Source organism: Bos mutus, chromosome 8, assembly GCF_027580195.1.
Source record: "Bos mutus isolate GX-2022 chromosome 8, NWIPB_WYAK_1.1, whole genome shotgun sequence".
Classification (NCBI taxonomy): domain Eukaryota; kingdom Metazoa; phylum Chordata; class Mammalia; order Artiodactyla; family Bovidae; genus Bos; species Bos mutus.
The window spans coordinates 98,239,964-98,267,908 of record NC_091624.1 but is presented as its reverse complement, the minus strand read 5'-3'; the positions used below and the strand labels follow the sequence as shown (position 1 = coordinate 98,267,908).

Genomic DNA, 27,945 nt, shown 5'->3' with positions numbered 1-27,945 from the left:
CCACTCAAGCAGGTTCATCTTCCCTTTGTAAGCCCTAGAACAGGGGCATTCAGTGTGTCAATTGAACCACTGTCTCCACAGTGTGAATTACTGCTTCTGTAATCTCTCTTCCCTTCTGAGTCCCCTCCCTCGGGACACAGATCCCAACCTGGATGGCTTATTTTCTCTTTCTACCCAATTCTGTGTCTGTCTTTGCTTAAAGCCTTGAGTGTACAAGTCTTTCTGCCAGTTTCCAGGTAGTTTTCAGTGAGGATTTTTCCACACATGGATGTATTTTTGACGTGTTCATGAAGTGAGGTGAGTTTCATGTTCTTTTTCTCTGCCATATTGATTGATCTCTCCAGTTTATAACTATTTGCAAGCAATTTGTATTATAAATAGACATCCTACAATGTTAGTGCTTCCATTTGATAAAATAGAGTAACAAAAGTATAGGAAATATAACACAACTTTAAATTAGCATTTTTATATCCCTGTTAAAATATAAAATAAATATAGGCTCAATGAATTATACATTTACAATATTGAATTTTTACTGTGAAATCTTTTAAATGTGCTTCAAACTATGTCTTGTGCCTACGTACATGCTCAGTTGTGACTGACTGTGACCCGGCAGACTGTAGCCCGCCTCTCTCTGTTGTGCTGAAACCAAATATAAACACATAAAATGTGCTAAGTCCGTTGCTAATAACACTGCACTATTATAATGAATATTGCAATAGCCGTTCTTTTACAAAAAGTTTTCCGACCTAAGTTTTGTTAAAAATAATATAATCACACATTTTATACTTGTAAATAACAAAATATATCCTGAAATACGATTGCTATTTGGTATTTTAATGTGTCCACTTGCTCTCATAAATAACATTCATGTTATCAATTCTAATAAAAAGTCACTAGAGACACTTCAGCTTTTTATTTACTGTATTCAGTTTCAGCATAATAAAAACTGCCCAAGATGTCTTTGAATAGAAAATAAATCACCTTATGCATAACAGATCAATAAAATATCAGACTTTTTCCCTTGGATTTTGTAGCCAATAGCATGTGGCTCTATTTCTGGGCTTAGTTTTCTAAATAAAAATAGATATGGAGGATTACATTTTCATTTTATTTTATACTTCCTCTGTAACTGGCAGTTGACTGATGATGAGTTTATAATTGCCTTGAGATCATAGATAATATTGTCAGTGTTATATAGCCTACATCCAATAAAATTAAGTAAATAGGTAGCTTTTATTTTTACTTAACTTTTAAAATTAATAGCTCATATTTAATTATTCATTTTTTCTCTCCTTATACTCAAAGATTAATTGAGGATGCAGACTATTTAAGCTTATGGTGCAAGTCTTACCTGACAAGTTATATGTGCCTTTGCTTCCAAGGTTCTGTAGGTGCTTCACAATGTTGCCACTAACTCTGTAGTAAGGCATGCTGTTATTTTCCCTTTACCTTTAAATAACAACTACCCTAAAAGAAAAAGATAGGGAATACTGAAGTTTTAACATTTCTAGGGGTCTTCTATACATACTTTCCAAATTTTAGTCAGTAACCAAGACCATATTTCAATGAAGAATTTTGTTTTAAGGACTAATTTTAATAGCAAAAAATTGATGGTATTAATCCACTAGAGACACATGTTTAATTTGTAAGATAAATCTCATAGTTGATTGGGGACACTGCTCTACAGGACATGTTCATTAATTGTCTTTACATCTATGCACATAGGAACATCTCACTATCTCTTCTGAGAACATGGTTTCACACTAAAGAATATCCAGCTATTTAGGTGATAGCTGTCTCCTAGATAACTGTATCCTAAAAAATGAGCCACTCTTAGACATAAATCTTGACAGCAATTATTCTTTGACTTTATATAATTTGCATGATCAAAATCTCTACCAGTTTTACATCTTTTGGTGCATTTGGTAGGAAAACCTCTAGTTATCTATTTAAAACAAAAGCAAAATAACTTTTCCTAAATATATATTTTATACAATTTTATTGACCCTATATAGCTATAATTTTGGAATAAATGTAAACTATTAGATTACAAGCATTTTCAAGGATTAAAGTTCAATCTTGGATTATCTCAGTAATCAAGATTGTGGTGAAAGAAAATGTAAGAAAAAATATATGTTGATAGCAGAAAGATACATCAAAATGTGTGAAATACAAAACAAAATAAAAACAAAACAAACAAAAAAAAGAAACCCAAAACATGGATAGCCACATGCAAACAAACAAACAAAAAAAATGTGACAGAGACCTTACCCCCTTAAAAAAAAAAAAAATTAAAAATTTTATTACACACCTAAATGTAAAGCACAAAACTAAAAGACAACATAGGAGTTAACCTAGATGACCTTAGATATAGTGATGGCTTTACATATTTAACAACAAAAGTATGATCATGAAAGAAATAGCAGATATGCTAGTTCAGTTCAGTCGTTCAGTCGTGTCTGAATCTTTGCAACCCCATGAATCACAGCACGCCAGGCCTCCCTGGCCATCACCAACTCCTGGAGTTCACTCAAACTCATGTCCATTGAGTCGGTGACACCATGCAGGCATCTCATCCTCTGTCATCTCCTTCTCATCCTGCCTCCAATCCCTCCCAGTGTCATGGTCTTTTCCAATGAGTCAACCCTTAGCATGAGGTGGCCAAAGTATTGGAGTTTCAGCTTTAGCATCAGTCCTCCCAAAGAACACCCAGGACTAATCTCCTTTAGAATGGACTGGTTGGATCTCCTTGCAGTCCAAGGGACTCTCAAGAGTCTTCTCCAACACCACAGTTCAAAAGCATCAATTCTTTGGTGCTCAGCTTTCTTCACAGTCCAACTCTCACATCCATACATGACCACTGGAAAAACCATAGCCTTGACTAGATGGACCTTTGTTGGCAAAGTAATGTCTCTGCTTTTCAATATGCTATCTAGGTTGGTCATAACTTTCCTTCCAAGGAGTAAGTGTCTTAATTTCATGGCTGCAATCACCATCTGCAGTGATTTTTGAGCCCCCCAAAAATGAAGTCTGACACTGTTTCTACTGTTTCCCCATCTATTTCCCATGAAGTGATGGGACCAGATGCCATGATCTTCATTTTCTGAATGTTGAGCTTTAAGCCAACTTTTTCACTCTCCTCTTTCACTTTCATCAAGAGGCTTTTGAGTTCCTCTTCACTTTCTGCCATAAGGGTGGTGTCATCTGCATATCTAGACGTCATTAAAATTAAAAAAAGAAAAAAGCCGCCAAGTAAAAGACAATGTGATGAGAATTAGAAGCCATGCCATATACAGGGAGCAAATATTTCTGAAAGACATATACATCTAAAAGATGCATTCAGCTGGGTAGATGATCCCACAGCATTCTCCAGGTCAGCTGCCCTCTGCCATCAGCTCTCCAGGCGATTTTCTCTGTGCCTGCATTCTCCCCTCCTGCCTTCATCTCCTTAAGAAAGTGTCCAGAAAATTAAACCCATACACAGGAACACATACACAATCCATCAAAAAAAAAAAAAAAATCAGGGAGCTGGAGCAGGCAGAAGAGTAAGAGAGCACAGGCACAGGAGAGAGGACTCAGCCATTCTTGGAGGAAGAATGGTGCAGGCAGAGGGAGGCTGGGGTTGGTGGGAACCCGGACTCAGGTCTCATAGCCCCCAGGAGCCTCCTTCATAGACCCAGGGATCCTGAAAGGGGCTACCTCAGCTTAGGATGGGCAACTGTGTCAAGTCTCCACTGGTCTGTCTCTCAAGGAAGATGTGCCAAGAGGAGACCAGCTACACAGTGGTGCAGATGAGTGAGGACGGGCTGGCAGCCAGCGTGAGCTTCGCAGGCCCCTCTTGATGCTGGCTCAGAACTGCGCAGTCATGCACAACCTGCTGGGCCCAGCCTTCATCTTCCTGCATAAGGGCTTTGCAGAGAACAGGCAGCCTGACAGATCTCTGTGGCCAGAGGAGATTGAAGAGCTCAGGGAGACCATCAGAAAATTTGACAAGGACGAAGATGGCTACGTCAACTGCCGGGACCCGGGTAACTGCATGCGCACCATGGGTTACATGCCCACAGAGATGGAGCTCATCGAGCTGTCCCAGCAGATCAATATGAACCGGGGTGACCACGTGGATTTTGATGACTTTGTGGAACTAATGGGACCTAAACTCCTGGCGGAGACAGTAGATATAATTGGAGTAAAGGAACTGTGAGATGCCTTCGGAGAGTTTGACACCAGTGGTGATGGGGAGATAAGCACCAGTGAGTTACCAGAGGCCATGAGGAAACTCCTGGGCCATCAGGTGGGACACCGAGACATAGAGCAAATTATCCAAGTTTTGGACCTCAATGAGGATGTGGAGCAACTGGAGTTCTCATTGATTCCTAGAGGGGATGCAAAAAGGTACCTTTGGAAGACAGTTTGCAGTTTCTAATAAGACTAAACGAGCTATTTTCATATAATCCAGCAATTGTTTGATATTTACCCAAAGGGCTTGAAAATGTTATATCCATGCAAAAGTTTGCACGTGGGTGTTTTATCACTATTTTCAAGCCCTCCCCACAATAAAAAAGATAATAAAGAAATTTATGTCAAAATGTGTGAAAATCCAGAAAAAAATAGATTTATTTCTTTGAGTAATAAAACTTTGGTAAGTTTTAGCTTACCAAAACTGAGAAGAAGAAATAAAAAGTATGGGTAATTTCTTACCTGTTGAATTTTTAGTTTAAAAGTCTCCCATTCATAAAAACTACAAACATTAAATGAAGATATAATACAAATATTAGTTAAGATTTAAAAACAGTATAACTCTGATACTAACCTGAGGATATTATACTTATAGGAACATTAAAGGAAAATAAACCCCATGAACTTAGATACAAAGTCTCATGAACAAAACTTTAGCAAATTGAATTGTTATAATAAATATATCTGATTTATTCCAAGAATACAAGCTTTATTATTCAAAACAATGTGATTACCTATTACAAAGAGAAAACAGAATAGAAAATGTATGGTTATCTCAAAAAAGAATAAAATTCATTTGATTAAATTATCATTTTTTTAAAAGACACTCAGCACACTAGTCTGGCAAATTTGGCCTTGGAATACGGAATGAAGCAGGGCAAAGACTAATAGAGTTTTGCCAAGAAAATGCACTGGTCATAGCAAACACCCTCTTTCAACAACACAAGAGAAGACTCTACACATGGACATCACCAGATGGTCAACACCGAAATCAGATTATGTTCTTTGCAGCCAAAGATGGAGAAGCTCTATACAGTCAACAAAAACAAGACGAGAAGCTGACTGGGGCTCAGATCATGAACTCCTTATTACCAAATTCAGACTTAAATTGAAGAAAGTAGGGAAAATCACTAGACCATTCAAGTATGAACTAAATCAAATCCCTTATGATTATACAGTGGAAGTGAGAAATAGATTTAAGGGCCTAGATCTGATAGATAGAGTGCCTGATGAACTATGGAATGAGGTTCGTGACATTGTACAGGAGACAGGGATCAAGAACATCCCCATGGAAAAGAAATGCAGAAAAGCAAAATGGCTATCTGGGGAGGCCTTACAAATAGCTGTGAAAAGAAGAGAAGTGAAAAGCAAAGGAGAAAAGGAAAAATATAAGCATCTGAATGCAGAGTTCCAAAGAATAGCAAGAAGAGATAAGAAAGCCTTCCTCAGCAATCCATGCAAAGAAATAGAGGAAAACAACAGAATGGGAAAGACTAGAGATCTCTTCAAGAAAATTAGAGATACCAAGGGAACATTTCATGCAAATATGGGCTCGATAAAGGACAGACATGGTATAGGCCTAACAGAAGCAGAAGATATTACAAAGAGGTGGCAAGAATACACAGAAGAACTGTACAAAAAAGATCTTCACAACCCAGATAATCATGATGGTGTGATCGCTGACCTAGAACCAGATATCCTGGAATGTGAAGTTAAGTGGGCCTTAGAAAGCATCACTATGAACAAAGGTAGTGGAGGTGATGGAATTCCAGTTGAGCTATTTCAAATCCTGAAACATGATGCTGTGAAAGTGCTGCACTCAATATGCCAGCAATTTTGGAAAACTCAGCAGTGGCCACAGGACTGGAAAAGGTCAGTTTTCATTCCAATCCCAAAGAAAGGCAATGCCAAAGAATGCTCAAACTGCCGCACAATTCCACTCATCTCACATGCTGGTAAAGTAATGCTCAAAATTCTCCAAGCCAGGCTTCAGCGATACATGAACTGTGAACTTCCTGATGTTCAAGCTGGTTTTAGAAAAGGCAGAGGAACCAGAGATCAAATTGCCAACATCTGCTGGATCATGGAAAAAGCAAGAGAGTTCCAGAAAAACATCTATTTCTGCTTTATTGACTATGCTAAAGCCTTTGACTGTGTGGATCACAATAAACTGTGGAAAATTCTGAAAGAGATGGAAATACCAGACCACCTGATCTGCCTCTTGAGAAATCTGTATGCAGGTCAGGAAGCAACAGTTAGAACTGGACATGAAACAACAGACTGGTTCCAAACAGGAAAAGGAGTATGTCAAGGCTGTATATTGTCACCCCACTGATTTAACTTATATGCAGAGTACATCATGAGAAACGCTGGACTAGAAGAAGGACAAGCTGGAATCAAGATTGCCAGGAGAAATATCAATAACCTCAGATATGCAGATGACACCACCCTTATGGCAGAAAGTGAAGAGGAACTAAAAAGCCTCTTGATGAAAGTGAAAGAGGAGAGTGAAAAAGTTGGCTTAAAGCTCAACATTCAGAAAACAAAGATCATGGCATCTGGTCCCATCACTTCATGGGAAATAGATGGGGCAACAGTGGAAACAGTGTCAGACTTCATTTTTTGGGGCTCCAAAATCACTGCAGATGGTGACTGCAGCCATGAAATTAAAAGACGCTTACTCCTTGGAAGAAAAGTTATGACCAACCTAGATAGCATATTCAAAAGCAGAGACATTACTTTGCCAACAAAGGTCCGTCTAGTCAAGGCTATGGTTTTTCCTGTGGTCATGCATGGATGTGAGAGTTGGACTGTGAAGAAGGCTGAATGCCAAAGAATTGATGCTTTTGAACTGTGGTGTTGGAGAAGACTCTTGAGAGTCCCTTGGACTGCAAGGAGATCCAACCAGTCCATTCTGAAGGAGATCAGCCCTGGGATTTCTTTGGAAGGAATGATGCTAAAGCTGAAACTCCAGTACTTTGGCCACCTCATGCGAAGAGTGGACTCATTGGAAAAGACTCTGATGCTGGGAAGGATTGGGGGCAAGAGGAGAAGGGGACGACAGAGGATGAGATGGCTGGATGGCATCACTGACTCGATGGACGTGAGTCTGGGTGGACTCCGGGAGTTGGTGATGGACAGGGAGGCCTGGTGTGCTACGATTCATGGTGTCACAAAGAGTCGGACGCGACTGAGCCACTGAACTGAACTGAACAGCACACTAGATATGGAAGCGTTCTTAGTCTTTTAAGTTATATCTACAAAACACCTACATCACACTCAATGTTGAAATAGTATTTACTTGCCTTGTGAGGTATACCTAGTATATAAATATTTTATCATGGTAGCAAACTCTATTGTGACTTATGAAATAAATTATTTATTATGGGAATTAGAGCTTCAAAGCTGTAGGAAGATCTGTACATGTAGAATTTGAAGTTGAAATGTGTCAACAACCTATGATTCTGAGAGAATCAGCAAATGCAATCACAGAAGTAGAGCCACACGGGGAACTGAAAGAATTGCATGGAGGAAGCTGTTGTCTCTGAGATCCACAGCTAAATGATTTGTGATAAACAAGAGAACACTTCATCAGTGGGCTTAGTCATCGAGAAGATCTATACACTTGGTGGGGATCAAAGATAAGCTTTAATCTGTTAGTCATTTCTGCATCTCTTCTTCAATGAATATAAGAATGTCAGCCATCAGTACCCTATTCATGCCCTTGAGCTTTCTGTTTATCTTTCTCTGTCTCTTTGCCTGTGCCCTCTTTTTATCAGGAGGATTCACTTAAATCAAAATACCTTCCTTCACATACTCAATTACCCAACTTTACTATCTTACTTATGACTTCCTTGTTGCCACTTACATAGAAATATTTTAATCTTTTATCTATCTTTAATATTTTAAGCTCTGGATCACTTATTTCCTCAAATGATTATTTTGGTTTTCAAAACAGCAACAACAGAAGTCCTGATTTTTCTGGATTTCCGATGATCAGGTAAACTGTATAGTATTTGAGAGAGGAGGCCCTGGGGCCAGATGAACAAAGTTGGATCCTATCTCCATCATTTACAAGCTGGGGTTATATGATTTTAGGAAATTTACTCTGTTGTTGTTCTTCAGTTGCCTCAGCTACATAATAGAGATAATATTTGTTTCAACCTGATAGATTAAAGTTCAATTAGTTAATAGATGCAAAGCGATTTGATCATTTACACTATAAATGTTCAGGCTTTATTGCTCTATATTTGTGGCTTCTAGAATATGTGGGCAGTGTGGGGTAACAGAGATACTATTTAGCTTGCTGAATGTGTATAGGAAAGACAGGATAAGATATTTTACAGTTATTAAATTTGGTGTTCTTTCTTTGTCCTTTTATATTCCAAATAGGCCAAAATATGACTGCAGTTCACCATATTCCAAACATTAAATGTCCTTAATTTCATATAAGTAGGAAGGTATGTAAGTACATAGATAGATAGATAGATAGATAGATAGATAGAGATAGGTTAAATTATTTTTCCTTGCTTGTAATGCTAAGCACTTCTTTGGAGTAAGGCTGTAAATACCTACACATTTATGATCATATTTGCTTAATAACTAAAAATGTTTTCTGAGACAGAAGGGATCAAAGCAGTCATCATCCAGTCAGGTGATTGAAATTTATCTATCTTTAATTTCAGAATTTCTGAATTATGTCTAATTCTATTTTAACATTAGAATTTTGATTGATTATTGGTGTTCAAACTCAATAGTCTAATTAGTCTGACTATAGCTTCCTGATAATGTCTCTGAGCTTTTCTTTCTTTCAAATCTTCTTATATCTTTAGTATCAGTTTTACTTTTCTCTGTGTTATGTGTTTTCTCTTGACAGTCTATTCACTCTTTGTGAGTTGTTATGTTCTTAACTAAAGGAACACCAGTTATTATCTGGGGCCTAGGGTGTTGATAGCCTCCCAAATTTGCTGCCCAATAAAAGACTCAATTCTTCAGACTCATTACAGTATTTCAGGTCCGGCAATTAGCTTGGTAAAATAGATAGGCAGAAGGCTAGCATACAGATTTCAGGATATATCCTTAAAAAATGTCCATAGTTCTACCTCCACCTCTTGAAGCCCTGGCGTGCTGCAGTCCATGGGGTCATAAAGAATCAGAAAGAACTTGGTGGCTGAACAACAACAACCTGTTTCATTCAAGTTATTTAATTTTTTGGCATACAATTACTCAAAATAGTTTCATATAATCATTTTTATTTCTGAAAGGTCAATAATAATTTCTATTGTTTCAGTCACTTGAGTATTTTTTTCCTCTCTCTTTTCCATGATCAGTCTAGCTAAAATTATGTCACTCTTGTTGATATTACAAATGATCAATTTTTATTTCCTTGATTTTCCCTAGTGTTTTTCTATCCTCAGTTTGCTTCATTTTCACTTTAGTATTTATAATTACTTCCCTTTTATTGCTTTAAATTTAGTTTAGTTTAGTTTTTTTTTTTCTATTTTTTTTAACTTACAAAGTTAGGTTATTGACTTGGTTTGTTTTTTTGTTTGTTTGCTTGTTTTTGTTTTTTTTTTTTAATATAAGCAATCAGGGCCACAAAGCAGTGTCTTAGGTGAATCTGATAAATTTGTGCATATTATATATTAAGGTTTTCATCTGAATGTATTTTTAATTTGTTATGAATTAATCTTTAACCTATTCGTTATTTAGAATAAGTTTTTTAAAAAAAATTTCCACATATTTGAAAATTCCAATTTTTCTACTGTTACTTATTTCTAATTTCACTTAATAATGTTCAGAAAACAAACTTGCATCATTTCAATTGAAATTTAATTGAAATAATATATCACTTGTTATATACAATATTCTCTGTAATCTTAAGAAGAATGTGTAGTCTGCTGTTGTCACGTATAATATTCTGTGGTTATTTGTTTGATCTAGTTGTTTTTATGATGTTCTTAAAGTCTTCTGTTTTCTATTTTAATGTCTAATTGTTTTTATATCCATTATTTAAAGAGAAGTATTGAAGTCTCTGACAATATGACTGAGTTGAATTATTTCTCCCTTAGTGATACCAGTTTTTGCTTTTTACATTCTGAGTTGTTGTTAGGAAAATGTATATTTATAATCTTTTAGATATATTATCATATCGTTTAGAAATGAATCCCTAATCTCTAATAGCATTTTTGGTTTTAAAGTCTGTTTTGTCATATATTAGCATAATGACTTTAGCGTCCATATGTTTGCTGTTTGCATGTTATCTCTTTTCCCATTCTTTTAATTTCAGCCAATTTGTAGCATTGCATTTGAAGTCTGTCTCCAATAGACAACATAGAGATATGTCTTGTTTTTAATCCTCTCTGACAAATTCTACATTTTGCCTGCACTATTTAAACCATTCACATTCAATAATCTTATTGATGTTAGAGTTATGTCTGCCATTTTACAAATGCCTAATGTTTATCCCTTTCTGTTCTTCCTTAAATGTTAGTTCTTAGTCATGCCCAACTCTTTGTGAGCTCATGGACTGTAGATTGCCAGACTCCTCTGTCCATGAAGCCCTCCACGAATACGGGAGTGAGTAGCTATTCCCTTCTTCAAGGAATCGTCCCGACCCAGGGATAGGGATGATAAATAGTTTATTTACTGTCTGAGTCACCAGAGAAGGCCCAGTTCTTCCTTAACTCCTTCCCTTTCCATTAAGTGAAGATTTTCTGGTATAGTATTTAACTTTGTTAAGGTTTTTTCCACTATATTTTTATTGGTAATTTCATTATCTTTGGCTTATTTTTTAATTGAAGGAAAATTGCTTCACAGTGTTGTGATAGTTACTGCCATAAAACAACACAAATCAGTCATAACTGTACACATATGTACATATATGTGCAAGAGGGAGGCTCTCCTCCCTCTTGAGCCTCTCTCCTGAGCTTCCCCCATCCAACCTCACTAGATAATCTCAGAGTGCCTGGCTGGGCTCCCTGTGTACTATAGCAACTTCTCACTAGCTATTTATTTTACACATGGTAGTTTATAATATGCATGTCTATGCTACTCTATCCATTCATTCCATCTCTCCTTCCCCCACTGTGTCCACAAGTCAGTTCTCTATGTCTGGGTCTCTATACCTTCCCTGCAAATATGTTCATCAATACCATTTTTTCTAGATTCCATATATATGCATTGATATACAATATTTGTTTTTCTCTTTCTGATCTACTTCACCCAGTATAACTCACTCTAGGTTCATCTACCACACTAGAACAGACTCATATTCATTATTTTTTATGGCTGAATAGTGTTCCATTAGTGAAGAGGAACTAAAGAGCTTCTTAATGAGGGTGAAGGAGAAGAGTGAAAGAGCCAGCTAAGACTAACTAAAAAAAAAAAAACCAAAAACTAAGATCATGGCATCCAGCCCCATTATTCCATGGCAAATAGAAGGGGAAAAGGGGAAAGTAGTGACAGATTTCCTCTTCTTGGGCTCTGACATCACTACAGTTGGTGACTGCAGCCATGAAATCAGATGATCGCTTCTTGGTAGGAAAGCTATGACAAACCTAGACAGTGTGTTGAAAAGCACAGGCATTATTCTGCCAACAAAGGTCTGTATAGTCAAGGGTATTGTCTTCCCAGTGGTCCCATGGGGTTGTGAGAGCTGGACTTTAAAGAAGGCAGAGTGCCAAAGAATTGATGCCTTCCAGCTGTGGTGCTAGAGAAGACTCCTGAATGTCCCTTGGACATCAAGGAAATGAAACCAGTCCATCTTAAGGGAAATCACCTCTGAATATTGACTGGAAGGACTGATGCTGAAGCTGAAGCTCCAGTATTTTAGTCATCTGATGCAAAATAGACAACTCATTGGAAAAGTCCCTGATGCTGGGGAAAATCTTTGTAATGAGTTTTTTATATTTACAACCCATTTACTTTGAATACTAGACATTCAGTTGGGCTTCTCAGGTGGCACTAATGGTAAAGAATCCACCTGCAATGCAGGGGACAAAGAGATGCATGTTCTGTCCCTGGGTTGGGAAGATCCTCTGGAAAAGGAAATGGCAACCTGCTCCAGTATTCTTGCCTGGAAAATTCCATGGACAGAGGAGCCTGATAGGCCACAGTCAATGGGACTGCAAAGAGTCAGACATGCCTGAGCACAACATAGACATTCAATAGAAATATTGGTTCTGTATTTAGATGTCATAATATTTACATTTGAAAAAATTGATTCACATACTCAAGTTGTTTCAGACATGAATTTTTCAGTGACTGAATTAAGTATGCAGCATCATTCTTCTTTGAAATTTTCGTTCACTTTCATAAAAAGTAAATTTTCATTTTTTGAACAGTAGATTAAACTTTGAAGCAAAATCAGACCTATTTCAAAATTATATCTAAGTTAATTCCCCAACTCTTGTTTCAACTCAATATTAACAACATTAAAAATAATAATATATGAATTAAAAACAAATCTAAATGTATGAATATCAACAAAGCATTCTCCATTTTTTTTGTTGTTAGACATATAGCCAATTTTCATTATTTTCTTTATTACAATGAATATTTCTGCAGTTTAATAATGTATAAGGGCTTTATTCTTGATTTTTATTATAAAAAGTTTTACTGTTATACTTTTCTAGCTTGTTCACAAATTAGATTTTCTTTTCCTTGTAGATTCAAATTTAACTTCTCATAAACAGTGTGATAGTAGTCAGAAATATGAACTTAATTACCATCAACTTATTTTCTTTGATTATTAAATATTTCCAAACATTCTTTTGATTTCAATAAAATCTTAAGTTGCAGTTAACAGTTCAATAAAACTTATAATACTCTTCCACAGCTCATTTTAAAATTAAATATTTTAAATTGTTTCAAAATTAAATATTTAAAAGTATTTTAAATTTTTATTGATTTCTTTCTACAGTTTGATTTACTGGGGATTATTTCTTGTAATTATTCCAATAATTATATTCTTATAATTATTTCTTGTATTATTCCCATACACATATCCAACAATTAAAACAACAAGGACTTTCCTGGTAGCTCAGGGATGCAGAATCTGCCTGCCAATGCAGGAGCCACAGGTTGCATCCCTGGGTCAGTAAGGAAATGGTAACCCAGCTCAGCATTCTTACCTGGGTAATCCCGGGGATGTAAGAATCTGGCAGGCTATAGTCCATGGGTTCACAGAGAGTCAGACATGACTTAGCCACTAAACAACAACATCCATGCCTATGCTACTGCTGCTAAGTTGCTTCAGTCGTGTCCAACTCTGTGTGACCCCATAGACAGCAGCCCACCAGGCTCCCTCACTCCTGGGATTCTCCAGGCAAGAACACTGGAGTGGGTTGCCAATGCATGAAAGTGAAAAGTGAAAGTGAAGTAGTTCAGTTGTGTCTGACCCTCAGTGACCCCATGGACTGCAGCCCACTAGGCTCCTCTGTCCATGGGATAGAATGATTCAAAAAAGAAAAAGTGAATACAAACATATTTTAGTTTTTAGTATCTAGTAGATAGCTCAGTTGGTAAAGAATCTGTCTGCGATGCAGGAAACCCCAGTTTGATTCCTGTGTTGGGAAGATCCCCTGGCAAAGGGAATGGCAAGCCACTCCAGTATACTTGGGCTTCCCTTATGGCTCAGCTGGTAAAGAATTTGCCTGCAATGGAGACCTGGGTTTGATTCCTAAAAAGGGAAGATACCCTGGAGAAGGGAAAGGCTACCCACTCCAGTGTTCTGGCCTGGAGAATTCCATGGATGATATAGTCCATGAGGTCACAAAGAGTCGGATATGACTGAGCAAGTTTCACTTTCACTTTTTCACGCAATAGAACATCAGTTCAGTTCAGTTCAGTCACTCAGTTGTGTCTGACTCTTTGTGACCCCATGAATTACAGCACGCCAGGCCTCCCTGTCCATCACCAATTCCTGGAGTTCACTCAAACTCAAGTCCATCGAGTTGGTGATGCCATCCAGTCATCTCATCCTCTGTCGTCCCTTTCTCCTCCTGCCCCCAATCCCTCCCAGCATCAGAGTCTTTTCCAATGAGTCAACTCTTCGCATGAGAACATAGCAGTATAGAAAACATTAGTCTCTTGTTTATAAATCCCAGTATATATAAATTTTCTATCTAATATAGCTGAAACACTGTCTATTGTAATAGATTTTTTTCACATGAGTTTAAAATTATTTATAACAGATTAAAGAAAAAAAACCTCTGAGACCATTTCAATTTCAAAATTAATGACATATCAAACTAAATTTGAAATTTCTTTAAGACAAAATATATCCAAAAGATTGAGAAGGCAATGAAGGAGGCATATCACAAAACTTATTTAAATATAAAGCAAAACCTGGGTTTTTCATAGTATAAATTTGTTAGATTTTGAAGCTATTAGAAAACTCTTCTATGATAAATAGTTTAGTGGCTTATTGAAAACATTTACTTTTACTTTTTAAAAAGATTCTCATAGTTTTTTTAACAGAATTTTTCATAACTTAAATTATATATATATATATATATATATATATTTTTTTACCACCTCTGTGATGATGTTTCTTATGCCAGGTTGGCTAGGCTGTTTCTAATTATTCAATCAAACATTAATATACTTGTTGTCGTGAAGGTATTTTGCAGGTATAATTGACGTCAGTTTAACTAAGGGAGATTATTCTGGTTAATCTTGCTGGACCTGAATAAGTCAAAAGGCCTTACAATATCGCTGAGATTTCCCCATGAGAGATAGGAAGAGGAAAAGAAACAGAATTTTTACCTATGGACAGCAGCTTTCACTTGTGCTTATAATTGTCTGTAAATTCCATGCTGCTTATGATTACCCTCCTTTTTTGATTGCCCTTGACCTTTGAATTGGACTTGTTTAGCCAACTTGCTTTATAACATAATGAAATGCCTCCTCTCCCCACTCTCTCTCTGCTTCTCTTTCTCTCTCTCTATCCATCTATATAGATCTGCACACACACACACACACACACACATGCTTGCAAACACACACTATATATCTATATATAGTTTATGTTTACAAAATTCCTATCCTATTGCTTTTCTTTCTAGTTGATCAGTGATTGATATACCGTCTAGGAATACTTTATGCAAGAATTCATATAATTTTTTCTGTCTCTACCTCTGGTTTTTTCCATTGTATTTTTGTTTCTACAGTCTCATGCTGCTGCTGCTGCTAAGTCGCTTCAGTCATGTCCGACTCTGTGCAACCTCAGAGACGGCAGCCCACCAGGCTCCCCAGTCCCTGGGACTCTCCAGGCAAGAACACTGGAGTGGGTTGCCATTTCCTTCTCCAATGCATGAAAGTGAAAAGTGAAAGTGAAGTCACTCAGTCGTGTCCAACTCCTAGCGAGCCCATGGGCTGCAGCCTACCAGGCTCCTCCGTCCATGTGATTTTCCAGGCAAGAGTACTGTAGTGGGGTGCCATTGCCTTCTCCGTTACAGTTTCATAGCTTTGGCTAAAAGTTTCATTCAGGTTTCTCGAACTTTCTGGCCAACTCTATGGCTTAAACACCCTGCCATTGGCCTAAGTTGTTAAACTAGAAAATAGCAAACACAGTTTAGCTAAATTAATTATTTCAATTTAATTACCAACTGTAATTTGCATAGGTAATACTGTACTGAGGTACCTGTAGAGAAGTAAGTATTCAGGGTATTAGAGATAGAGAACTCAGAAGAAGTTTGAAATGGGGATATATATTATGACTTGTGTCATTCTATAAAAGGCTTGTTTACAAAAAATAGATGTGGTTTCAATTGGCTAAGGAAAGTATTATACTTAGAATAAGAGAAAAAGAAGAACTAGACATGAATCATTAAAATAACCAAAAGTAAACGAAACATGATAAGATTAAAATAAATAAAGAAATAACTGAAAAGAAGACATATTGAAATAGAATCTTTTAATCTCTTGAAGTCAAATAAAGAGAACATTTCAAGGGAAAGACAAAACAAGCTTTGTTAGCATCAGGTGAAATAATGAATATATATGCTATAAATATGTAGAAAGCAATCAGATTTAGGTACATGTATTTCAGTATGATGGTGTTGAGTTTGATGTGTGTTAAGAAGTGAGAGTATGGGAAATAATGAAACTAGAAGTAAAGTCTCAATAGTTAGATTTTAACTCTTGAGAGAGACTTCTTAAAAGATAAGTTCTTAAAAGGGAAACTTTTTAAAAAGATAAGTTCATGTTAGTATAATTTCTCTGAGCCTCATCTTTGAAGGTTTTTTTTTTTTTTTTTTTTTTAGCAGAGGAGGAATTAAGGAAGGGGAAGAATGGGAGGGATGAAGGAAGGAAAGGAATAATTTTAGTATTTTAACAGAAAAGTAGCTGTCATCCAAAATTAGTGTTATTCATCTGTGCCATATACTGGAGTAGAAGGAGCAAAATAAAATAGAAACTGAGATAGGACAAATACTGCTTCAGATCTTAAACAGTAAAGCCAATTATTATACAATTAAATGTTAACCATCAAAATATAATATTTCAAAATCAAAGGAGATTTTTAGCCAACCAAATATATATCTGAAGATTAGTGATTAAAATAGATCAAAGAGCTTGGACAAGACTCAGTGCAGGGAGTGGAGTTCTACATGAATACATTACTGGGAAGCTAGGTAGTACCATGTTTCATAGTCTCTTCCTCAGGTTTTCAGGCTTTCTCAAAATGAATAAAGGAGAGAGAAGGCAGCAATGGCCATATGATGATATCAAGTTGACATGTATCATTCTATGCACATTAAATAACTGAATAGTAAAAATGGTGTGAAGATGTGCTCCTAAGGCAAAGGAAATAAGATTTGGCAAGAAGCTGTTGGATATAACAATGTGAATTGAAGTTGTGATTTATCCTCCCACACTTCATCATGATAGTTTTGAGGAAAATTGCCCTCATTCAAAAAATGAGTAGTATTGACAAAAGAACTTTCAAGACTTATGTAATGATATCAAAGAAAAAAAGGCAGGTATAAACACTCGCAAATGGAAGATGAAAAGATATTTTTCTCATTATGATTTTCAGTGAAATAGGAGCAGAGTTCAGGGAAAACATCTCTAGAATTTGAGAGAAATTCTAGGCTTAATTTTTCTTTTCAAATAAGAGTTACATGGCCTCAGAAATGAGATTCTTAGGAAAATAGAGATTCAAAGAAGTAGAGGTGAAAATAGAAATATTTATATAAAAATTAAAATGTTAAGTAGGGCTGAATGATAAACTGGGAACAGTAAAGCACATATGATGTTAAATACAGTCAAGAATATTGTGGAAAGGACAGAGGAAGTTACAAGACTTTAAATGGTAGAGGAGCAACCTATACAATAATCAAGGGTAGATAATAAGTGTAGAAAAATACAAATGTAAAAAAAGTGTGAAACTGATGTTCCAAAGAAAATGAAACTAAAAATACAGATATTCAAAGATGTAAAAGAGAGATGGGAATGTTCCACTGGGAATGGTGGAAGGACTTCCAGAAAACTTATCTTTTTTTTTACAAAAAAAAAAAAAAAAACTGTGAAAGTATTGGCAAAAATTGCCATCATCAACTTTTTCAGTACTTGGGAAATTAACCACAATGTGTAACAATCTTGGGAGCATTTCTTCAAAAAATGGTTAAGTCTAGGTAAGAATAGTGAGCTTTGTAATTTTGTAATAGTGTTATTGCAAATATTTTTGTTCCAATTTCTGTCCCCTCAGCTCTGGGATAGCCTTGAACACCCACAGCCTGAAATGGCTATGAAAACCCAGAGCTTAGAAGCCAGTGGATGGAACACAACAGAATTGGAGCTCCCCCAAAATCCTATATCCACAAAGAGGTCATTACTGGACCTGTGTAATGATTTTCTGTAAAACACCACTCACCAGACTCTTTTTTATTTGACCTTACTGAGAGACGTTGCAAAGATAACAATAGCCTTCCTCCATTTTTTTTTTTGTTTGTTTGTTTTGTTTTTTTTAAAAAAACAATTTGTAGCAACTGGTTACCAGTGCAGCTGCCTGAGATGGTGCTGACTTTTGAGGATGATGTAAGGCTGATGATTATTTAAAATGAAAATAAATAAATAAATAAATAAATAAAACCTATGGAAGGAGATACCCAAAGGGGATTTGGAAAAGTTTCAACATATTCCTAGGAATTAAGAAGGTCACATGCATGTGTAAGACTGTGTATCTCCAGAGGTATGTGTTTGCTGAGGAAAAAGCTAAGGGCATCCTTAGCTCTCCTTTCTGGCTGATCTTAAGTATCTATGTAGACAAAAAGTTAAATCTAGCCAGAGCCATAAACTTCCTGTCTGAGCATTGAGGATATGCCCTAAACTGCATACAGAGTCCCTCAGCAAATGCTAGAATTATTTGTTTGAGGCATTTAAGATAATCTTGCTCCAGTTATTATCTGATCATTAAACTAAGCTGAAACTTCAGTTGCTATGGCTGGCAAATATAGACTTTAAGCTATTAATTCAGGAAAGCACCTAAATAAGTAAACAGCCGTAACAACAAATCCCAGGAGGGGGGGATGGAGAATCTTTGTTCCAGAGTTGTTATATGTTATTTAAAATTTCACTTTATTTCAATAAATGAAAATTATATTAAATAAAAGAAACAAGGGATCATGACCCATACATAGGTAATAAAAAATCATTAGAAACTGTCCTGGAGGAAGCACAAATATTAGATTTTACTAAACAAAAAAACAGAAATTGGCTGTTTTAAATATGTTAAGAGAATTAAAGTAAAAAAGTCTGAAGAATTGACAAGTATAAGGTTATCTCATTAATTAGAGAATATTGGTAAAGGTATAGAAATCATAAAGTAGAGCCAACTGGAAATTATCATGTTGGAAAGTACAAAAACTAATACTAAAAATGTACTAGGGTGTCAATAGCAGATTTATGATCACAACGAGTGACCTTGAAGATAGGTCAATTTCTAATATCCAGTCTTAGAAACTGAGAGAGCACTAATGTAGAAGAACAGAGCTTCAGAGACCCATGGGCAACAGTGAGCATGTAAACTTAGGCACAGTGAAGTCTCAGAGGAAGACAGAGGGAAAAACAGCAGAAAGAAAGAAAGTGAAAATTGCTACATTTATTTGAAAGTAAAAGAGTGGAAGATCCTATAGGATGCAAATTGTTGTTGTTCAGTCACCAAATCATGCCTGTCTCTTTATGAGCCTATGGACTGTAGTGCTCTATAGGCTTTGCTGTCCTTCACTATCTCCCGGAGTTTGCTCAGACTCATGTCCATTGAGTTAGTGATGGACCATCTAACCATCTCATCCTTTGTCATTGCCTACTCTTCCTCCCCTCAATCTTTCCCAGCAGTAGGATCTTTGCCAATGAGTCGACTCTTCATATCAGGTGGCCAAAGTATTGGAGCTTCAGCTTCATTATCAGTGCTTCCAGTGAATATTCTGGTTTGATTTCCTTTAGGATGCAAACAGTAATTGGAAAAAAAAAAAAACAAAAAACCTGTAGTGACAATAGTTAAATAGAAGAAATTTTAAGACAAAGTTGTTACTGCATACTTAGAAGACATTTTGAAATGATGAAAGTGTCATTCAAGAAAATATAACATTAATAAACTTTGTAAATGCATACAATAACAAAGTACCAAAACGTATAAATCAAAATTTGAGAATTGAGACAAATATAAAATTGAGGAGAATGATAAACCACCTTTGATAGCAAATAGCATAAAAAGCAGATCAACAGCAAACTAGAAGAACTGAGCACACAACACTATAACACAGTTAGACCTAATAGACATATATAGAATGTTCCACACAAGGTACAAGGTATGCATTTTTTTCAAATATATATGGAACTTTCTTCAAGAAAGACTGTATGTTAGGTCATAAAACATTTTATAAATATAAGATCAAAATCATACAATAGATATTCTCAGACCATAGTGTAAGTTCAGTTCAGTTCAGTTGCTCAGTCATATCTTTGTGACCCCATGAATCGCAGAACGCCAGGTCTCCCTGTCCAACAACAACTCCCAGAGTTCACTCAAACTCACGTCCATCGAGTCAGTGATCCCATCCAGCCATCTCATCCTCTTTCATCCCCTTTCTTCCTGCTCCCAATCCCTCCCAGCATCAGAGTCTTTTCCAATGAGTCAATCCTTCGCATGAGGTGGCCAAAGTACTTAAGTTTCAGCTTCAGCATCATTCCTTCCAAAAAACAACCAGGACTGATCTCCTTTAGAATGGACTGGTTGGACATCCTTGCAGTCCAAGGGACTCTCAAGAGTCTTCTCCAACACCACAGCTCAAAAGCATCAATTCTTCGGCTCTCAGCTTTCTTCACAGTCCAACTGTCACATCCATACATGACTACTGGAAAAACCATAGCCTTGACTAGATGGACCTTTGTTGACAAAGTCATGTCTCTGCTTTTTAATATGCTATCTAGGTTGGTCATAACTTTCCTTCCAAGGAGTAAGCGTCTTTTAATTTCATGGCTGCAGTCACCATCTGCAGTGATTTTGAAGCCCTAAAGAATAAAGTCTAACACTGTTTCCACTGTTTCCCCATCTATTTCCCATGAAGTGATGGGACCAGATGCCATGATCTTAGTTTTCTGAATGTTGAGCTTTAAGCCAACTTTTTCACTCTCCTCTTTCACTTTCATCAAGAGGCTCTTTAGTTCTTCTTCACTTTCTGCCATAAGGGTGGTGTCATCTGCATATCTGAGGTTATTGATATTTCTCCCAGCAATCTTGATTCCAGCTTGTGCTTCATCCAGCCCAGCGTTTCTCATGATGTACTCTGCATAGAAGTTAAATAAGCAGGGTGACAATATACAGCCTTGACGTACTCCTTTTCCTATTTGGAACCAGTCTGTTGTTCCATGTCCAGTTCTAACTGTTGCTTCCTGACCTGCATATCTAGTGTAAGGAAATTAGAAAATAGCAGATGGAAATTAGGGAAATTTATAGCCATGTGGACATTACATATAACAGGACATTAAATATGTTATATAAAAAACAGTGAATCAAAGAGGAAGTCACAACAGAAATGAGAAAATACCTTATGATTGGAAACACATACACACACAACATACCAAAATGTTATTGAATGCACGTTAAATTAGTACTAATAAGGACATTTTTCTATAACTGACTGTGTTAAAGAAAATATATAAATCTTGATCAATAAGGCCATGTTAAATAAGTGGATTAGAAAAATAAAACTACATGCAAAATAAGTAGAAGAAGGGAAATACTAAATATCAAAACAAAAAAAAAATAAATCAGGAATAGAAACACAATAAAGAGAGGAAGAAAGAAAAAGTTACATAGAAAAGTTAATGAAGGTTACACACCTTTAGTTAATAACACTTTTGTGTTTAAATAAGTGGGATATTTTGCAAAGTAGGCCCACCTGCATGTTTGGGGATTGAGGGGTTTCTGTCTCACAACTCCAGGAATCTGTATGAAACACAATGTGAAGTAATGCAGTGCCAGTAAGCGAGACATACGATGTGGGGATCAGGATGATACAAGGAAATTTGAAGAGAGTGGCTAATTGTAGTGGCCACTGCATTTTATAATTCAGGGATCACAAAGGTGCAATAGAATTTATAGGCAGGTAGGTTGATGATCATGAATATGTAGCTTCTACTCATCTATTGTGTTGTGGGGTTTTACCAATCAGTAAATAAAACACCCTAGTTTTAGCACAGAAAAATAAGGTATTTGGTGTTTGTTGTTGTTGGTTTTTTTTAATCGAAATTTCTCTTTCATTAAAAATGTACTTAATTATTTTTGGTCAGACATGATGATCTGAAAGGAGTGGTAGAGTACTGCTATTGAGAAACTGAGACTCAAGGGTATTAATTTGTAGAAGAATATAGCTAATAAGTGATAGAGCTGAAATGTGAATATGGAAAAAAAGAAAAGCATAGGGACATCTTTCCACTTTTCCTCCCATAGGAAACCTGACATGGATTAACGTGGCAGCTGCTGCTCAGATTCCATCATCATGTTCCTTTCTCTGTTTAAGAACACAGTGCGATGATTGTTTTGCTAGGATCTCTCACCCTGAATATAGAAGACACTTATCTTTATGATGATGCCAATACAGCGATTCACCCATGCTTATCCAAGGCCACTTGTGATGTGTCATGATGCAGAACCATAATGCATAAAAGTAATTTTTTGAGCAGCAAAGCAGAAACATATGAATAAATATACAGTATAAGATGCCAGAAGATCAGGGACTGCACATATGCTCAATAGACTGTTGAAACTACCTTTGGAGTCCTATAGTGGAATGTAGCAGATGCAGTGTGTGTGTGTGTGTGTGTGTGTGTGTGTGTGTGTGTGTTTTAATTGAATAACGTGAAGAAAATAAACCCTACCCCAGTCTTCCAATAGAGCAGTTATAAATACATTTGTATCTCCCATTATTTTATGCAGTAGTATCACAACATAAAAATCATAAGCAATGTCATAGGCTTTAGTTCTTGAATAGTCATTTTAAAATGCCTAAATTAAATCCTTAGTTTATTCAGTTTTGTCTTAACAATAATCAGTTAATAATAGGCCCAGTAAGCTGTTTTGACATAGTATTAATAGTAGGTACAATGTAAGGATAAATCAATTCTGCAAATTTTACTAAAATAAGACTGAGGGGTAAAGGTTTACACCTTGCCAGTGTAGTTATTGATGGGTGGTTTGTTTATGTCCTAGAAGAAAAGAAAAATCTCTTAGCGGACATCTGGACCAATTACTATTTTTATCTTCCTGTTTGAAACATGGCCTTGGGCATCTTTTGGTCCTGGTATTTTTATTAAAAAAATACTGACATGAATATTCTCTTAAAGAGACAAAAGTGAAAGTGAAGTCGCTCAGTCGAGTCCGACTCTGCGACCCCATGGACTTAGCCCACCAGGCTCCTCCCTCCATGGGATTCTCCAGGCAAGAGCACTGGAGTGGGTTGCCATTTCCCTTCTCCAGGGGATCTTCCCCACCCAGGGATCGAACCTGGGTCTCCCGAATTCCAGGAGGATGCTTTAACCTCTAAAGCCACCAGGGAAGCCCAAAGAGATAATTAGATGTACAAATAGTCAATTTGGTACAAAATTCCCCATGCTTTTATATATATGCCCACTTTATGTGGTATATTTCATTATTCTTAGGATGCACAGTCATTATAGGATACAGAACTATGGTCTATTGGAGTGAGTTAATAGGATATCAACAACAAAAAAAGTGAAGGCAGTAAAGCAATGGGTACTGGGTGTGTACTCCAAATATTCTGATCCCATCAGTAAGGTAATGTGCGAATTGTATTACAAATATCAAATCTCAATATATCATATTTGAGGGAGATTGCTATGGTGTAATTGTTGTTTCTACTGTTTTTATATTATTAGCATAGCAAAGTAACACTCATATTTGTCCAAGTTTATTGAGATAAAATTCACATGTTTTATTAAAGTTTTATGATGTACAGCATACTGGTCTGATATTGTGAAATGATTACCAGAGTACCATTAGCTAATACTGCCATCATATTTTACTGTTGTGCGTGTGTATGGTAATAACATTTAAAATCTCCTCTTAGAAACTTCCAAGTATGTAGGGTAGTATTATAATCTCCATGATGTATATTAGATCGCCAAAACTTGCGTGTTTTATAACTTGAAAATTATACCCTTTGACAAAGATCTCATTTCCCTTGCCTTTAAACTCATGGGAACAACCCTCCATACTACTTTCTGATTCTATTGTTTGTCCCTTTTTTTTTTTCCCAAATATACCTACTTACAGTATGTGCCCTCTGTCTGGCTTATTTCACTTAGCATCGTGTCCCCTAGGTCTATCCGAGTTGTCCCAACTGGCAAGATTTTCCCCTTGTCATAGTGAATAATGTTCCTTTGTGTATATATTTTGTATATTCTTTTTTATTCATCTGTAGATGGACACTTAGGTGGTTTCCATATCTTGTCTATTGTAAATTGTTGCATTGAACATGGGAGTGCATTATTTCTGATATAATGATTTTATTTCCTTTAAATAAATACACAGAAGTAGGACTACTGTATTATATGGTAGGATTTTTGTGTTTATTTTTAGTAACTGCTATACTATTTTTCTATAGTGTTTGAACCAATTTCACATTCCCACCGCCAGTGCACAAGGGTTTCCTTTTCACCACATCCTTGCTAACACTTGTCCCTTGGCTTTTTTTTATGGTAGTCATTCTAACTGATGTAAAGTGGTTTCTCATTGTGTTTTTTTTTTAATGTCATCTCCCCATTGATTAGTGATCTTGAATATCTGTTCATGTAATTATCAGCCATTTATATGCCATCTTTGGAAAAATATGTTTGATTTCCCTGTCCATTAAAAAAAAAAATTTGCTTCTTCTCTATTGAATTGAATGAGTTCCTTTAATATCTTGGATAGTAACACATTTTTATACATGTGATTTGGAAATGTCATCTTCCATTCTGTAGGTCACCTTTACATTTTGTTAATAGCTTTCAATGCTTGCACTTTTGGTATTACATCCAAATAATTTCTTGCTAAGACCAGTGTCAAGGAGCTTTTGCCTTGGTTTCCAATAGGAGTTTTACAGTTTCAGTTCTTATGTTTAAGTCTTTAATTTATTTCAAGTTAATTTGTTTTGTGAGAGGTGTGAGATAGGGTTCTAACCTAATTTTACTGCTATTATTATCTAGTTTTTTCCAGCACAATTTACTGCTGCTGCTAAGTTGCTTCAGTCGTGTCCGACTCTGTGCAACCCCATAGACGGCAGCCCACTAGGCTCCCCCGTCCCTGGGATTCTCCAGGCAAGAACACGAGAGTGGATTGCTTTACTGAAGAGACTGTAATTTCTGCATTGAGTATTATTGGCTTTGGTCAAATTTTTATTGACTGTAAAAGTGCAAGTTTAGTTTTGAAATTTTTTTCATCTATTGATCTGTGTGTCTTTTTTTTTTGCCAATTCCATACAGTTTTAATTTATGTAGATTTGTGATACAGTTTTAAATCAGGGAGTGTGATACCTCCAGCTTTATTTCCTTTCTCAGTATTTCTTTGGTTGTCCAGGGTCTTTTGTCATCCCATATAAATTTTATACTTTGTTTTCAATTCCTGTGGAAAATACCATAGCATAGGAGTTTTAATAGGAATTGCATTGAATCTATAGATGACTTTGGGTAGTTTGAATATTTTAATTATGTTAATTCTTCTAATCCGTGTTCATAAAGTGTATTTTCATTTGTTGTCTTTATTTTCTTTTTTAAATTTATTTATTTATTATTGTAGGATAATTGCTTTACAGACTTTTTGTTGTTTTCTGTCAAACCTCAATATGAGTCAGCCATTGATAAAAGTGTTCAGTGTACAGAACTTTACCTTCTTGGTTAAATATATCCCTAAGTATTTTGCTTGTTTATGCTACTGTGAATGAGTTGTTTTCTATATTTCTTTTTCACAAATGTCCTTTTTCTATATTGAAACTCAACTGATTTCTGTATGTTGATTTTATATCCTATAACTATTACTGAGTTTAGAGATTAATTTCAACAGCTTTTTGATGTGTCTTTAGGGTTTTATCAGAGAAGGCAATGGCACCCCACTCCAGTATTCTTGCCTGGGAAGTCCCATGGATGGAGGAGCCTGGTAGGCTTCAGTCCATGGGGTCGCTAAGAGTCGGACACGACTGAGTGACTTCATTTTCACTTTTCACTTTCACACTTTGGGAAGGAAATGGCAACCTACTCCAGTGTTCTTGCCTGGAGAATCCCAGGGACGGGGGAGCCTGGTGAGCTTCCGTCTATGGGGTCGCACAGAGTCGGACACGACTGAAGTGCCTTAGCAGCAGCAGCAGTAGCAGTAGGGTTTTATATATGTAAGATGATATTTGCAAACAGAATTTAGCTTATATTCTTCTGATTTGGATGCCTTTTATTTATTTATTTTTCTGGTCTCAATTGCTCTAGCTGGAACTTCCAGTACTGTATTGAATACTAGTGGTAGGATTGGAAACCCTTATCTAGTTCCTGATCTTGGAGGAAAACCTTTCAGCTTTCCATTATTGAATATGGTGTTCAGTTCAGTTCAATTCAGTTCAGTCGCTCAGTTGTGTCTGACTCTTTGTGACCCCATGAATCACAGCACAACAGGCCTCCCTGTCCATCACCAATTCCCAGAGTTCACTCAAACTCATGTCCATTGAGTCCATGATGCCATCCAGCGATCTCATCCTCTGTCGTCCCCTTCTCCTCCTGCCCTCAATCAGTCCCAGCATCAGGGTCTTTTCCAATGAGTCAACTCTTTGCATGAGGCCAAAGTATTAGAGTTTCAGCTTCAGCATCAGTCCTTCCAATGAACACCCAAGACTGATCTCCTTTAGGATGGACTGGTTGGATCTCCTTGCAGTCCAAGGGACTCTCAAGAGTCTTCTCCAACACCACAGTTCAAAAGCATCAATTCTTTGGTGCTCAGCTTTCTTCACATCCAACTCTCACATCTATACATGACCACTGGAAAAACCGTAGCCTTGCCTAGAAGGACCATTGTTGGCAAAGTAATATCTCTGCTTTTCAATATACTATCTAGGTTGGTCATAACTTTCCTTCCAAGAAGTAAGCATCTTTTAATTTCATGGCTGCAGTCACCATCTGCAGTGATTTTGGAGCTCCCAAAAGTAAAGTCTGACACTGTTTCCACTGTTTCCCCATCTATTTCCTGCAAAGTGATGGGACAAGATGCCATGATCTTTGTTTTCTGAATGTTCAGCTTTAAGCCAACTTTTTCACTCTCCTCTTTGACTTTCATCAAGAGGCTTTTTAGTTCCTCTTCACTTTCTGCCATAAGGATGGTGTCATCTGCATATCTGAGGTTATTGATATTTCTCCTGGCAATCTTGATTCCAGCTTGTGCTTCATCCAGCCCAGCGTTTCTCATGATGTACTCTGCATATAAGTTAAGTAAGCAGGATGACAATATACAGCCTTGACGTACTCCTTTCCTATTTGGAATATGATGTTAGCTATGGGCTTATCACTTATAGCCTTTTTTATCTTGGGGTGCATTTCTTCTATACTCAATTTGTTGACAGTTTTCATCATGAAAAGATATTGGATTTTCTCAAATACATTTTCTACATTAATTGAAAAGTGCTTATAAATTTTATTTTTCATTTTCTTATTGTGCTATATCACATATATCAATTTGCTTGTGTTGAACCATTGTTGCCTCCCAGAGAAAAATCCCACTTTATTATGGTATATGCTCTTTTTAATGTCCTGTTATTTTTGGTTTGCTAATATTTTTGAGGAATTTTGCATAGACATTCATCTGTAATATTGACTTATAGTTCATTTTCCCATAGAGTTCTTACCTGTTTTTAGTATCAGGACAATACTGGTCTTGTAAAGTTGGATTAATGATTTCCAAAGAAAGAGTTCGAGAAATCTTGATGTTAATTCTTAAAATGTTTGGGTGAATTCACCAGGGAATTGTCTGATCCTTGGGTTTTCTTTGATGAGAGAGTTTGGATCACTGATTCAGTTGCCTTACTCATTATTCGTTCATTTAGATTTTTCATTTCTTCATCATTCAGTTTTTGTAGATTGTATATTTCCAGCAATGTAACCATTTATTCTAGGTTATCTAATTTGTTGGAGTATAATTTTTCATAATATTTTCCATTGTATTTTTGT

The 27,945-nt window shown here is 36.3% G+C and overlaps 1 pseudogene; it reads left to right on the top strand.

Moving 5' to 3' along the window:
* The first annotated feature begins 3,713 nt into the window (after nt 1-3,713).
* Nucleotides 3,714-4,426, top strand: LOC102281583 (calcium-binding protein 1 pseudogene; annotated as a pseudogene).
* Nucleotides 4,427-27,945: the final 23,519 nt, after the last annotated feature.